Source organism: Dipodomys merriami, unplaced genomic scaffold (assembly GCF_024711535.1).
Source record: "Dipodomys merriami isolate MVZ:Mamm:240054 unplaced genomic scaffold, mDipMer1.0.p SCAF_855, whole genome shotgun sequence".
Classification (NCBI taxonomy): domain Eukaryota; kingdom Metazoa; phylum Chordata; class Mammalia; order Rodentia; family Heteromyidae; genus Dipodomys; species Dipodomys merriami.
This window is the reverse complement of record NW_027206463.1, coordinates 88933-104101: the sequence shown is the minus strand read 5'-3', so window position 1 is coordinate 104101 and position 15169 is coordinate 88933. Positions and strand designations below refer to the sequence as shown.

At 35.3% G+C, this 15169-nt stretch overlaps 1 non-coding gene across 1 annotated transcript; it reads right to left on the bottom strand.

Moving 5' to 3' along the window:
• Positions 1 to 1122: 1122 nt before the first annotated feature.
• LOC138820297 (U6 spliceosomal RNA) lies at positions 1123 to 1229 on the bottom strand. Its single transcript, XR_011369823.1, has one exon. It is a non-coding gene; the product is annotated as a U6 spliceosomal RNA (small nuclear RNA).
• Between the last annotated feature and the right edge of the window lie 13940 nt (positions 1230 to 15169).

Here is a 15169-nt window from a genome sequence, read left to right as displayed (position 1 = left end):
AGCTCATATTGTAGCTCAACAATCTAGAGAGGAAAGGCCTAGCAAGACCTTGAAACCCTGATTTAAAACTCTGAGCATGCCAACACACATGCATATGTGTGTGGGTGCACGCATGAGGTCACAAACACATACACATTTATTCATATTTGCTCCATTCTTTTACTCTCTCAATTCAATATTCATATTGAATATTGGGGTTATATTTACATGAGCAAGTTAATTAGTAAATTTCCTAATAAGCATTGTTATGTCCTCCTTCATATTTCCCCTACCATCCCTTCCCTCCCACATCCAGAATTATGCTCCCTTCCCCCTTTCTCCCCACCTAAATTTTAAAGTTCATTTTTCAACATAGTGTCTTGTGCATCTCATTGTTACAATGGGTCAAACTGTATCCTTATTTGAGCATTTTTTCCCCTTCCCCTCCCCAAATTAGAGAAGTGTACATACAAGATGTAGGGGAACCAACTTCAAATACAATGAAAACAGGGGTTATAGCGTGGAGGAGGAACATATAAAGAAACCAAAAATGACATAGCACATTATAAGTACGTTAGAAACAATAGCAAGAAACAAACCAACAAAAAAACTCGTGTCCTTATCTTGGTGTTCATTTCCCTTAACATATCGTATCTGGTCATATGCACATAGCTTTTGACCTTTTCTGCTTATCCCAGACATATATTCGTTATTGAAAATAAGGGAAACCATGGGACCTATGTTTCTTTGGGCTTGGCTTACTTCACTTAATATAATTTTTTCCAAGGCTTTCCATTTCCTAACAAATGGGGCGATGTCATTCTTTCTGACGGAGGCATAGAATTCCATTGTGTATATTTACCACATTTTCTTGATCCATTCATCTACTGAGGGGCATCTGGGTTGGTTCCATATCTTAGCTATGGTATATAATGCAGCAATAAACATAATTGTGCTGGTAGTATTAGTATGTTCTTGTTTGTGATCATTTGGGTAAATCCCCAAAAATAAGATTGCTGGGTCCTATGGGATCTTTATGTGGAGTCTTTTGAGGAACCTCCAGACTGCTTTCCAAAGTGGTTGAACAGTTTACACTCCCACCAACAATGCCGTGGGCACATGCCCTCCAGCATCTGTTGTTGTATATATATGGAACGATCCAGGAATTTGCATGTCATCCCTGTGCAGGGGCCATGATAATCTTCTCTGTATTGTTCCAATGTTAGTGTATGTGATGCTGAATTGAGTACAGGATATTTTTATATAAAAAGTGTAATTAATTTTATTAAACTAGACAATTCAGCAAAAAGTATGTTCAAAACAATTGTCATGAAATTTTAGAACCAAATATTTCTTACATAAACACACATTTAAGTATAAAGTCTAGATTGATATGTCAAAAACAAAATAATTCCAGATATTTGTTGTTCAAGAGATTTGTAGGAGGAGGAATTCAATTATTCTATTCAAGGCACCTGTCATAATAAACACTACAGCAAGTGTTAAGGTTTGTTAAAAGTTTTAATGTTTTAACTATGTTTAATTTTGGGAATTTGCTTATATATGCCAAAATTAGGACAGTTTGGCAAGTATAAACTTTTCTATAAAGTATTTAAGATTTATGGTAGCAGACATATACTACTAAGTATGTACATTTCAGAGTTTATAGAAACTTTATTAATGAGAAGTTCCAAAGTATTTGTGTAAAGAAGCAGAATGAAGAGTTAAGACTTTAACTACACAGTTTCTTTTAAAACTTCAGGGATTCCTAACTTTATTTGTTAGCGAGAAACAAATGATGATGTAAGCCATAAACAAATGATGAGATGAGCCATAACTGGTAATCTTAGTGGCTAATTTTAAAGACTACTCATATTCTATAAAACTCTTTTTGAACATCATAAACTGCCGGAGCCTGCAGGCAATGAAAGGGAATCCTGAATTAGGGGGTGAGGACGGAAAAATAAAGACATAAGACAAAGGATGGGGTCAGGAGGTCTGTAGCTCAAGACTAGAGCACCGTTTATTTTTAACTCTCCTTAATATATACTATTAGAATTCAAGAGGTAACCTAAGGTCACCATAGTGCAGAAAAGGAAAGAAAATTTTAATAAAAACAAGGTGCAGATTGAAACAAGACAAGGTCAACTGATAGAAAGTAAAACTAACACTACAGACACAAACCTGGGCACCTGGTGCTTTTCATGAAAGCCAGTTCCTTGTACGCGCCTGCAAGGGAGCACAAGGGTCAAGATGACCTTGGAGCTTTACTGTCGGCTCCCAACAATAAACTTAGCCATAGTTAAATTTACAGGAATATGAGAAAATAGTAAAATCTAATATGCAGTATACTTCAAAGACTGAAATTGGTTTGTTCTTTTATTTTTTTAATCATTAATATTTAATTATTGGTTTCCTTTATTTGTAGCAATTTTTTACTTGCTATAATATAATAAAACATTTGTAAGTCATCATTAGGAGGTCATCATTGAGAAGGTTACTGGGATGTCCATACCATTTTTTATATGTGCATGTGAATTTACAAAGAGGAAAATTAAGAACAAAATATTTATTTAAAAATGAACAAATAGAGTCTGAATCAGGAGAGTTGGTAAATGTAAACACCTAAAATCTTAGCCCTAGGCTGACACAGCATTATTGCAGAGTTGAGGCCACAAAAGTGAGAGACTGTGTTTTGTTTTGTTTGGTTTTGTTGATTTTGTTGGTCATGGGGCCTGGGTTCTGTACCTCAGCTCAGGGCTAGCGCTACCACTTGAGGCACAGCACCTCTTCCATCTTTTTCTGCTTATGTTGTGCTGAGGAATCAAATCCACGGCCTCATGCATGCAAGCCAAGCCCTCTAACACTGAGCCACCTTTTCCACACCTGAGAAACTGTGTTTTAAAAAAATCATCTAAACAATATTTGCTTTCTGCTTTCGGTCATATAATGAAATATATGAATATCTTTTTATGTTTTTGTGAATTGTCGTACTTCTAAATTTATACTAACTTCAGCCTCTTTATCCTTTACCAAGTCATGAAATATATCTAAGAATTTGTTTCTGTGAAGATTGTTTTTCCATTTATAATTTCTTCTGCGTCATTTTTATTTTTATCAAAATAGCATTATATTTCATGTTGATGGGTTATCATACATCAAATATGAATATTCTCATACTGCTCTTGTTTATCTGTTATGCACTTTAAATATTATGATATTTCTCTCTCTCTTTCACTCTCTCATTTCCTCTTTCTCTTTCATGCTCCATGTCTGCTACTTAGAATTTCTGCTGGTCTACTATTATCCTTAAGGATCCACTGGTTTTGTGGCAGCATGATAGTGACCATCAGTTACTTTTGTATTCTTTAAGAGTTATAAAAGTGACGTGATATTATTCTTTGCGATTCTAAATGGCAAAACACCAGATCTCCCTTTTACTACTATTTATGTAAATTTTATCTCATAGGAATCATTGGGATAAATAAGATACTTTAACCTATAACCTAAAAGTACTTTTTCTTTTACAAACAATCTTTTTCTTTTATTATCAGTTAGTAACTTCCTGTAATGAAAACAGAGCTATCCTATGGAAAGTAGACAGAAATTGTTCACAGGGATGAAAAACAAAGGAATGGGGGAAGTGAGTACAACGGATGCACATCATACAGCACAGATCCTCAGAGCAATTTATCTTGTACACTTTGTGAGAATGACAATGTGCTGGTAACTATAGAGTAAAACACTGAACAACAGATATATATGCACATATATTTATATGTGTATATTTATTTACATATGCATATATGTGTGTATATGCTCTTATATGTGTACACATGTATGTTACTATTCACAAACATACATATACACATGTATACATGCACACATGGAGAAAAACACATAGTTACAGCCAACACAAGTTTCACAAGTTGTTGAATATGACTTACACGGAATGCTTGGAACAATATATTCTGAAGATATATTTGTCCCTAAGATTTCTTTACCACTCCTCTTATCTCTTAAATCCGGTGGTTTTAGAGAGATTTGACTGGTAAAATGCAGTACAAGTGATAGCAAGTCACTCGGAAATCTCAGTAAGTATAAGTCATATTGTGTCACCCTGCTCCTCATGGAATGCTTGCTCTGGTAGACACTCTCAACAACCAAAGCAGCAGGAGAATATCATGGTAAAGAATAAAGTTATAAGGCTTTAAATGGCATGCTTCTTTGAGCTCTTTTCCAACAGGCAGCATCAATTCCTAAGCAAAAGAGTGAGTCCTCAGAAGACTGGATTCTATATATATATTTAACCAACCCACGTGAAAAGTCCTATGTGAGAAATGCTGACTGAGGTCTTGCTGATTTCCTGGTCAAGAAAATAAATAAAAAAGAAAGTATTTTTAATGTATTAATGTTTAAGAATAATTTGTAACCTGTCAATAAATGTGTAGAAAAAAATTATAAGAACTGACAAAGAATGATGTTTCATTTATGTGCTCTTGGATTGGTGAGTGATTTTAGGTGTGTCTACACAAGTAGAATCAGCATAAATCAAGCTATCATTACTTCAATTAAGATATAAGGAAAGAATACAGGTTGACCCATTGTAACAATGAGATGTACAAGACACTCTATCAGTGGGGGGGAGGGGTGAATGGGGGAGTTGGGAAGGTGTGAAAGAAAGAGATGGTAGGGGAAAAACAAAGGAGGGAGTAACAGTGTTTAGGAAAAATGTGCTTATATCTTAGCTATGGTAAATAATGCTGCAATAAATATAGTTGTGCTGGTAGTTGTAGTGTGATCTTGTTTGCAATAACAAGTATATGTCTGAGTCAAACAGAAAAGGTCAGATAAGTTGATGTTAGGGAAATGAACCCCAAGATAAGTATTTAAATGTTTTTTTTTCTTTCACGGGATTGTTTCTAACATATTTATAAGATGATTTCTTTGTTGCTTTGTATGTCCTTCCCCCATGGTATAAAACCTGCTTTCATTGTACTTGATGTTGGTATAATTTGTGGAGGGGAATGGAAAAAAAAAAAACAAATCGTTTAAATAATGATACAGTTGGACCCATTGCAACAATGAGATATACAAGTCTTTATGTCAAAAAACGAACTTTACAACTTCGGTGGGGGGGGAGGATCAGGTTGGGGGACGTGGGAGGGTATAGGAAGGGATAGGAAGGGGAAACAAAGGAGGGGGCAACAATGCTTGATAAAAAATGTACTCATTGTCTTGCTCATGTCATTGTAACTCCTCTATACAGTATTTTCACAATAAAAAGAAAGAAATGTACCCATTACTTTACTTATGTAACTTTAACCCCTCAGTACATTATATTTTATGTATATACACGCACACAAACATAGATAGATAGATAGATAGATAGATAGATAGATAGATAGATAGATAGATAGATAGATAGATGATAGATAGATAGATAGATAAATGATAGATAGTTAGATAGATAGATAGAAGGAAAATTTCTGTACTTATAAGAAGTTGTAGGGGGCGGGGGGAGGCTGGGAAGAGATGTGAAGGGTAAACAAAGGAGGAGGCTGCAATGGTTGATAACAAATGTACTCATTATCTTGCCCATGTAATTGTAACCCCTCTGTACAGCATGTTCACAAAAAATTAAAATTAAAATAAAAAAAAGAAGTTGTATTTGTCACTCAATATCAGTAAGGTATTGGTTTTAGGACCAGAGGTATATTAAAACTTTGGATACTCAAATTCTCTACATGAACACAGTAAATTATTTACATTAGAAGCTGCCCACAAGCTAGTGCAGTATAATTGCTATGATAATTTTTACTGCATTCTACGTTTGTAATGAAAAATAATAATATATGCACTATCAACAGATACAAAATTTTTCAAATAAATTTTGTCTGCAGTTTGTGGGTGGAATTGGGACAGCAATTTTGAAAAGCACAAATTTCATCACCAAGACCTGTCTGCAAATTATAACAAGGAGCTAATACAGCATCATTGAATAGTATGGAAGTCCACATTGAAGTACTTGAATTGAGACATTATCAGAAAGTGTAACAACCCAGGGACTTTGATTTTATTATTGTGAAAATACTGTACAGAGTGGTTACCATTACATGGGCAAGATAATGAGTACATTTCTTATCAAGCATTGTAGCCTCTTCTTTTGTTTCCCCTTCCCATCCCTTCCCACCCTCCCTCCGCCCCCCTACCCAATCCGCCTGGCGACCAAAGTTGTAAAGTTCATTTTTCGACATAACGACTTGTACTTCTCATTGTTGCAATGGGTCCACCTGTATCCATATTTAAACGATTTGTTTTTCCCCTTCCCCTCCACAAATTATGCGGACATCAAATACAGTAAAAGCAGGGATTATACTGTGGGAGAAGGATATCCAAAGCAACACAGAAATAATCTTATAAATGTGCTAAAAACAATTTTCAATATCTAGTATATGTCTGAGTCAAGCAGAAAAGGTCAGATAAGGTGATGTTAGGGAAATGAACCCTAAGGTATGTATTCAAACCCAGGGACTTTTTAGAAATGCAGCTGCTAGTTCTCTGAAGGAGAGTTTTCAGAACACTTATTGAAGCACAAATCAGAACCTCAGTGAAGTGTAGATGGTTTTCCCTCATCTTTCTGACATACTCAGTCATTATTAATCAACATGTAGCTCATCTTGAATAATCCTCTAATAACGAAATGTTGATGGAGTGTTTATATGCCGTAAACGTGGAAGGCTAACTTTTTCCATTTTGGACAGTCTGTATTCTATGATCCAGCAGAGAGAAAACTAAGTATCAATTTACAACCTTCTAAATAATTCTGATTTTGCCCACATCAGTTATTTATCCATACTTGTGCCTGAGTGAGATGATTTTAAAAGAATTTAGTCATTTAAAATTTAAATTTAGATATGGAATGAAATTAGTTCCAATGCATTACATTAAAATATTTAGCAACAACTGAAAAACCTAAAGGTCTATAAAAAAATTTTAATGGAATGAAGGGATGTTGGAATTTGGTACTCTTCAGTTTAAGCAATTTGCAAAAAGAATTGGCAAAATAAAATTTACATTTGCAGAAGACTTGACACTTATTAAAATTTGTATATTGAAAGGAACACAAGCCTCAACAATATGTTAATGCTATCCTCTTATTTATCTTTAAAGGTTTATGCTTCTGTTCTCTTAATAATAAAACTTCAAAAAATTTATTTTTACCTAGTTGTGCAAAGGGGTTTCGCTTCATCATGTCAGTGTTGAATAAAGTGTATGTGCATTTCAATGTATAGTGCATCTGGATCATTGTCAAACTTGCCATTTTTCTTCCTTCCCTTACCCCAACCCCACCTATCCCTATCCCTAATTATATTCTCACATATGTACATTGAGTGCTATATGTATATTGACTATATTAGTCCACCATTTCCCTCTCCATTATTCTGCCCTACTCCCTTCAAGCCCAGATCCCCTTTTAAGACTTGTTTGAACTTCATGGTATTTTGTTAAATATCTTTACCTTTGGAATTTGGCTATGGGCTTGCCACATCCACTGTTCCATGTTAGACCTACATAAATGTGTATATTTCTCTACATTTCTTATGTCTGAATGGCCAAGATAAGTCTCCTTTACTATTCACCTTCTCTCCTAAATTTAGAATTTGACCTTCAGGGCCATCCAATAGTGCTCTTTTTTTTCTCTACACTCTTAAGATGGAAGGGAAATAATTTCCATGTTCTTAGCATTATGGTTCCATCATGAATTTCCATCACATATTACTTTAGCAGTCTAAATTTAAAGTAATATTTTCTGCATTATATTCACACAGTTTAAGTGAATATCAAGGGTAATTTACCTAGTATTGGACGATCTTCAATTTCTGATGATAGAAGCAGGAGTCAGTTTTAATTATGCAGATAAAACTATTTATTGAGCCCTGTAGTCTAAATTTTTAATAAATTTCGAGTTACTTTTTATTAATAATTTTAAAAGTTTTATTTCAGTATTTGAAATGCTGCTCCAATTATTTTAAAAGTTTCACAATAAGTTAGACTGAACTTTTCCCCCATTTTCCCTTCTAGTTCAGATTGTCTCCTTTGGCTTTATTGTTTCAGAAGCCAAGGGAAGAGGATAAACAGAGAGATGATCATTACTCATGTATCCCCTTCCTTTTCTGTTTCTTCTGTACTTGATCAGAGGAAGACTGGAGCAGAGTGATGCTTGACTTCACCATACAGGGAAGCATTCCTGGCATGTCAATTATTGTTTCTCAGAATCACTTAAACTGCTTACTCTTGCCTTCTCTGTAACAGTAACCTAACTGTGGCTACCTTGCAGCAGGAGGAAGCACACTAACAGGTTGTTACCTGTAAATCGTTATTTTAAATCTCAGCTTACTACTACCAAATATAGAAAGCTTTGTCTACAAATATGCAAAGGTACTGATTGTCCAAAAATACCTTAGTGAGGAGTAGACAATTCCACTCAGCTACCCCTCCTCTCGTATCCTCCCTTCCACTCCCCTCACCTCATTTACCCAGCCTTCCCTACTTATTTCTTTGTGTCTCTCTCCTCCATATTCATCTCTATCTTCTTTTTTTTCTTTTCCATTAGCAAGTGATTTGGTTTATCACACGACACATAAATAATTGAACAAATATTTCTTTCTCCTCTTTTTGTGATTATTTATTCTTGAGAAGTGATTTCTAGATCTCTCTGTTCTATTCTAGCTCTCTCTGCTACCTAGCTCTTTCTCTGTTCTTTTCTAACTCTCTCTGCTCTCTCTCACTGCTCTATTTTAGCTCTCTCTGCTACCTAGCTCTCTCCCTGCTCTTTCCTAGCTCTCTCTGCTCTCTCTGCTCTTTTCTAGCTATTTCCCCTCTCTTTCCTCTCTTTCCCAGCTCTCTCTCATTCCCAGGCCTTTCCCAGCCACGTGGAGTTCCAATCTTGCCAGGTCCCAGCAGGTCTACTGAATAAACCTACCCCTTACCTGAAAAAAAGTGAGTTCTAGCAGAACACCAATGGCTTACACATAGATACTGGGTAGGTTCAAATTTGACAATTGCAATTCAAAGCTTTTCCAAGTAGACAAACCTAAGAGATTCTTTTCTCAACTTGTGGTAAAAGGAAGAAGTGAAGTTGTGGCCCAGGTGGTATAGAGCAAACATTGAGAATTAAAGCCCAGATAGAACTCAAGGCCAGGAGTTCAAAGCCCAGTATCAGCATAATATTAAAAAATGAATCCTTTGTGCTTGAAAAGGGATATTTCTCCCAAAATTCATACCCAGGACAATTTTCAAGGTCCAAGACTCTTTGAAAGTCTCTTTCACATATTAAACTGATTCAACTGTTTGATTCACATTATGGAAAATAGGAGTCACACTTCACATTAGAAAGTATGCCCACTGCTGAACAATTCTTACAATTTTTAATATAAAGGAAGCATGAGAGCAGAATTCACCTCACTTGGTTGAGTTAGGTTTGACTCACTGACATACTTTTGCAAGTAAATTAGGGACTTTTTACATGTAAGGAAGTCTATATAAATGGTTTTCTAGGAGAGAGAACCAGCTAGCTGCTGTCCAAGTTTGAAACAGAGTAAGTTTATTCCTATGATATGGTAAAGAGAAGCTCATCTCATAGAACACTATGCAGACAGTAATTCCAAAGGATTAAAAACCCATGTCTATGTTTTGAACAGCCAAGTTTTCACAAACAAGAAAGTTTTCTGAGTCAAGAAAATATAAGTTAGAGCAAAAGGAACTATGTTAAATATAGTTAATGGCTGAGTGACATGTGTAATCACAACCAAACTATAAAATTTTCATCATGTCCTTAACAAGAATCTCCAAGATAGGTCTTGCTAAATCTGTCATAGAGGACTGGGTTTATGCAATTGTCCATTTTGTTTAGGGTCCAATATCTTCTACAGTCACTTGGGTTGCAAACCGCTCACATGACATGCAATGTTTAGAGAAAGGTGCAGTCTTGTAGGCACCTACGGGATTTTTGTGCCACTGTGAATATTGATCGTTTTTCTTCTTGTAATTATACATGTCAGTGTGAAGTCCTTTCATGTAAGAAAATGCTTAACATGTTTTATAGAAATAGGTTGACTTTAGTCCAATGAGTTACTCTATGCTGCATTTTTATTTACTTTATATCCAGAAAAGCTAAATTCTTACCTTATGATTTTCCTTGGAATTAATACACAGGTTTAAGCTCTGATGGGTGACAGATAAAGATATAAACATTTATTAACAGTGGCTAAATTTAGGCTGAGGAATCTAGGTAGAACTATATTCATGCAGATAGTCCTCATAAGTCATGAGACCAAGATATCCAAATGTTAACCTATGCTTCCTGAAATCATGCTTATGAGATTTTGTGTATTATAAATAGTGGTTATTCGCATGTTTTATAAACTACATCATTTCATGTGTTAGGAATTGAAATGAGATATTATACTCAGAACAAAATTTAAGGAGGCATCCAAAATTAGTTATCAATATATACATCATTTAACACAATGTTTTTAAAATGCAAGATATGGAATTAATTTATGAAAAATAAACATTTACAATAAATATGGAATTAGTATGACTTATTTTTCTTTTATCCCAGTTGCAATATGGCTTGTATGATGACTTTTATGGTTATATGTTTGGTTAGAACTTGATATTTAGTTGGAGAACTTATGTTCTTTGATTTATTTATTTGTCAGATCAGAGGAAATGAATTCCATGCCAGAGTCAGCATCCATAATACAGTTGTATTCTACTACTTTGCCAAAATTTCAAATCACCTCAAGTAGCTTGGGTCTTTTTTGGATCTAAATAAATATGTATGCAATTTTGTCAGTACTAGATTTTGACCACCCTTTATTTAAATAATATTTTCCAAAAACTTCTTCTATTGTTTTTCATGAGATTTTTAAATTCATTTATATAATGTGCTGATGTTTTCCTTTAGATAACCCACATTCAGTCTTCTATAAGCAGTGTAATTTAGAGTACTTTTAAATTATGTACACTCGTGCACTTCTCAGATTCTATTCTTTGCATATTTTGTTGTAGTAAAGTCCGTAGTATTTAGTTCTCATTATGAATATTTTGGACTTACTAAATGCATTTCTGAATTTTTAAGTATGTCATGATCTTTTTGATTTGATAATGTAACATTTTTAATTTAAATATGTGCAGATCTTACTTCATATACAGTTACATTCATTTTAAACAATTTGATGCATTCAAGGGATTTGCTATATTAGGTTCATACAGATGAATTTAATTACAAATTAACAGAACCTTATTTTTGAGAGACAGTTATCCTTATAGCTCTACTCAAATTAACATGTACTTGAATGTTTTGTAGTTTAAAAAATAAACTGGCACAACATATTTTTGTTACTGGGCAAGTTCCAATTTGTTGGTTGTTTTTCCAGCTGTGATGGCTTCAACATATATGTGCATTTTATTTCAATTTTTTGTGTCTATATTTTGATTCCTATAACAGAAAACGCAAAAAGAATCGGTGATTTAGGATTTTTCCAAATTGAATTCTAAGAGAGAAGCTTGAAGTTTTGTGGCACCTGGGAACAGGGAGGTCTTCTTAGTGGAGGGGTTAGCAGAATAACAGAGACGTTGTTTGACGTGATTTGAACTCTGCCACTTCTTGCCTCACTATTTCCAATGGCATTACTTCAAATTCTTTAGTGGAAAGAAAATAATTTTGTCTGTATGAACACAGAATTTTTGGTTTAATTGAGACACACTACATATTCATATTTGATTTTAACTCTAAAATATTTTTCCTTAGTTTAAAACCACAGATGTGAATTTATAATGCTAAAATAGCACCTAGAATTTCTATGAAATGGTCCAAACTACTTTCACTTCACACTATATGCAATATACAATGTAATCATAATAGTGTGTGAGATATAGTATGTAATAATTGACCTTGGGGAAAGTCCATTACAGTGGATTATTGTGAAATACTTCATAATAGTAAGAATTATATTTCATTCTATTAAAAAATTCAGTTACATCTAAAAATAACTCATAGTTATAAACTAATCTTGAAAAAATAAGATTGTTTACTGGAAAAAGCTAGAAGTTTCAATAAGCTTGCTTTTTTAACATTGACTTTGACACCAGTAAGGAGGTAAGAATTGACTTAAATTGTTTGTTCCATGTATCTGTTTCTGTTCTCAGAAAGTTCGAGTATGTAGGAGATGGTATGAGTATGCCTTAAAAAACAGCTTATGAGTAATGCTGGTATGTAATTTTTGGCTGTGATTTAACATTAAAACTAGCATGTCATTCTCTATTTTCATCTAATGCCGTGTCTTAAGCAGTCTGTGTATAATTTTGTAAGCAACTAAACAGGAGATTTGATCATCCATCTGAGGGATGCAGTTTAGCCCAGATCCTGCCTGGACCATCCCACCTCCACCACAGTACACTGGACTCCTGCCTGACTCCATCACACACAGCTGATTAATGGTAAAAGACTGCTTTACATTTACAAAAACTAAGACTTTTGTGGGACACTCTCTGACCTGAAAAAAACCAGCTATGTTGTTATGCAATTGAAACATGTATAGGCCAGGAGAGCCTCTTATACACTTTGGTTATCAGGTTTTCCAGGCAGCCAAGCTATGCTCAAACTCTCATCCTATCTATTGAGTTTTGTCATTCCAGAGTTCTGGCAACTATTTGTTGATCAATTCTTGACGGGATGCACCTAAGTTTTACTTGTTCCCATGGATCTCCTTTTTGCTTTTACTGGAAATAATGAGGGGTTTTTGGCCAAGATTGCAGTTCAAAGTCAGGCCAGGCAGAAAAATCCCTCTGAGATTCTATCTTCCAACTAATCAGCAAATTGCCAGGCTGGAAGCTGGCTCAAAAAATTAACCAGCCAAATGCTAAATGTGGCCTGTAATTCAAAAGTGTAGGAGCAGAAGTGCTCAGAGAAATTGCTCAGGCCTTGAGTTCAAAGCCCATATCCCAGCCACAAGCACCTAGATCCCAGGACAAGGTGGAAAAGAATAAGAGAAAATGATGTCACATCAGCCACTTTGTGCCTGCCCTTTCAAAATTAACCAGAGCCAGGAGGTCAATAGAAACAAGTGAGAAGCTTGTCCATCTAATATCCATATCTGTCTAACTTCTAACTAGACAGGAATTTACATTCTTGCCTTTGTTACTTGCTATTTATAGGAAATGATCAAGGTCTCTCACCAGGCCCTTAACTACTCCAATCCAGTCCTAGTTTCTGACTGGTTATGGGCTCATGATCCAAATGGAACTTTTCTGACTTGATCGCAGGGTGTACTATGTGACTCATATCAACTAGTCCTGCCACCTTGTCAGTCTTTTGCTTGATCTCAGCGTTTTCAAGTATCTCTCTTACAGGATAACATCCTTCACTAAAGACCTGGGACCAAGTCAAGGCCATCCTATTACTACAGACAACCAGAGGCTTTGCTTACAGGGCCCTGTACACAGCACACACCTGGACCTGAAGACCGCAGCCCCAGTAACTCCTTGACACCCCCATGCCAGCTGGAAGTAGCCAGAAAAGATCACTATGCCCCTCTACCTTTTATACTCCAGAGTTTAAAATGATGGAATCTGTTTTGTTCTCATAACTCCATGATACTCCTCTCTCAGCCCAATTCTTTTTATGTATCCAAAGATCTTATATGAAGAATTTGTCTCTCCTCCCTTGGCCCTATCATTTTATGTATCTAAAGATGGAATATGAAGGATTGACTCCCACCCTACTGTCAAGTGCCCATACAGACTCCAGAGAAAATCCCAGGTATATGTGAACTCCTTTGAAGTGTAGGCAGGGCAATCCACCTAATCCCAGCTGTAAACATCCCATTGTTGCCCCAACTGAAAGGCCCCCACATTCCTTGACTTTGGGGCTTTTCATTAGCCTCTACCACCTTGCTCAGACCTCCTATAAAAACCCAGATCCTGTCCCAGTTCCCTCACAAAACCTCCAAACTTGCTGGAAGGGCTGTGCCCCTAGCTGTTCATCAATAAACACTTCTCACCTGTTGATGATCAAGTCTGGCCTCTTCATTTTCCATTCTCCTCCATTTTCCTAACACGGATAGTCTGCATTCTATGATCCAGAAGAGAGAAAATTAGGTAAGCATCCATTTACAACCTTCTGAATAATTTTGATTCAGCCCACATCATTTATCTGTCCATACATATGTCCAAGTGAGAGCATTTTAAAAGAATTTAGGGTTTTAAAATTTAAACTTAAATGTAGAATGAAATTGGCCCCAATGCAATTCATTAAGTTGTTTAGAAACAACTGAGAAACCTAAAAGTCTATACGAATTTTTTTATTGGAAGTGTAGGGATAGTGGAATTTGCTACTCTATATTTTAAGCAATTTGCAACACAAATTGGCAAAATAAAATATACATTTGCAGCAGACTTAACACATTAATTTTTGTATATTGAAAGGAGCACATGCCTCAACAATATGTCAATGATATCCTCTTATTTGTCTCTAAAGGTTTATGCTTCTGGTCTCTTAATAATAAAACTTCAAAATTGTTTTCATCTTCAGCAAGTTGTGCAAAGGAGTTTTGCTTCATCATGTCAGTGTTGAATAAAGTGTATGTGCATTTCAGTTGAATAAAGTGTTCATTTCAATGTACAATACATCTGGATTATTGTTAAACTTTCCACATTTCGTCCTTCTCTTACCCCAACCCCACCTATCCCTTCAAGTTTCCTATTTAAATTCTCACATATGCACATTGAGTTTTATGAGTGTATTAGTCCACCATTTCCCTCTCCATTCTTCTGCGCTACTCACCTTAAGCCCAGCTCTCAGTTTTTAGACTTATTTCAACTTCATGGTATTTTGTTAAATTTCTCTGCCACTTTGGCATTTGGCTTTGGGCTTGCAACATTCTCTCTTCCGTGTTTGACCTACATAAATGAGGCTATTTCTCCACTTTTCTAATCTCTGAATGGCTGAGATAGGTCTCCATTACTATTGTCCTTCTGTCCTAAATTCAGAATTGGTCCTTCAGGGTCATCAATTAAAGCTTTTTTCTTCTCTACACACAGACGATGGAAGGAAAATAATTTCCATGCTCTCAGCATTATGCTATCCATCATGAATTTCTATCACTTATCACTTCAGCAA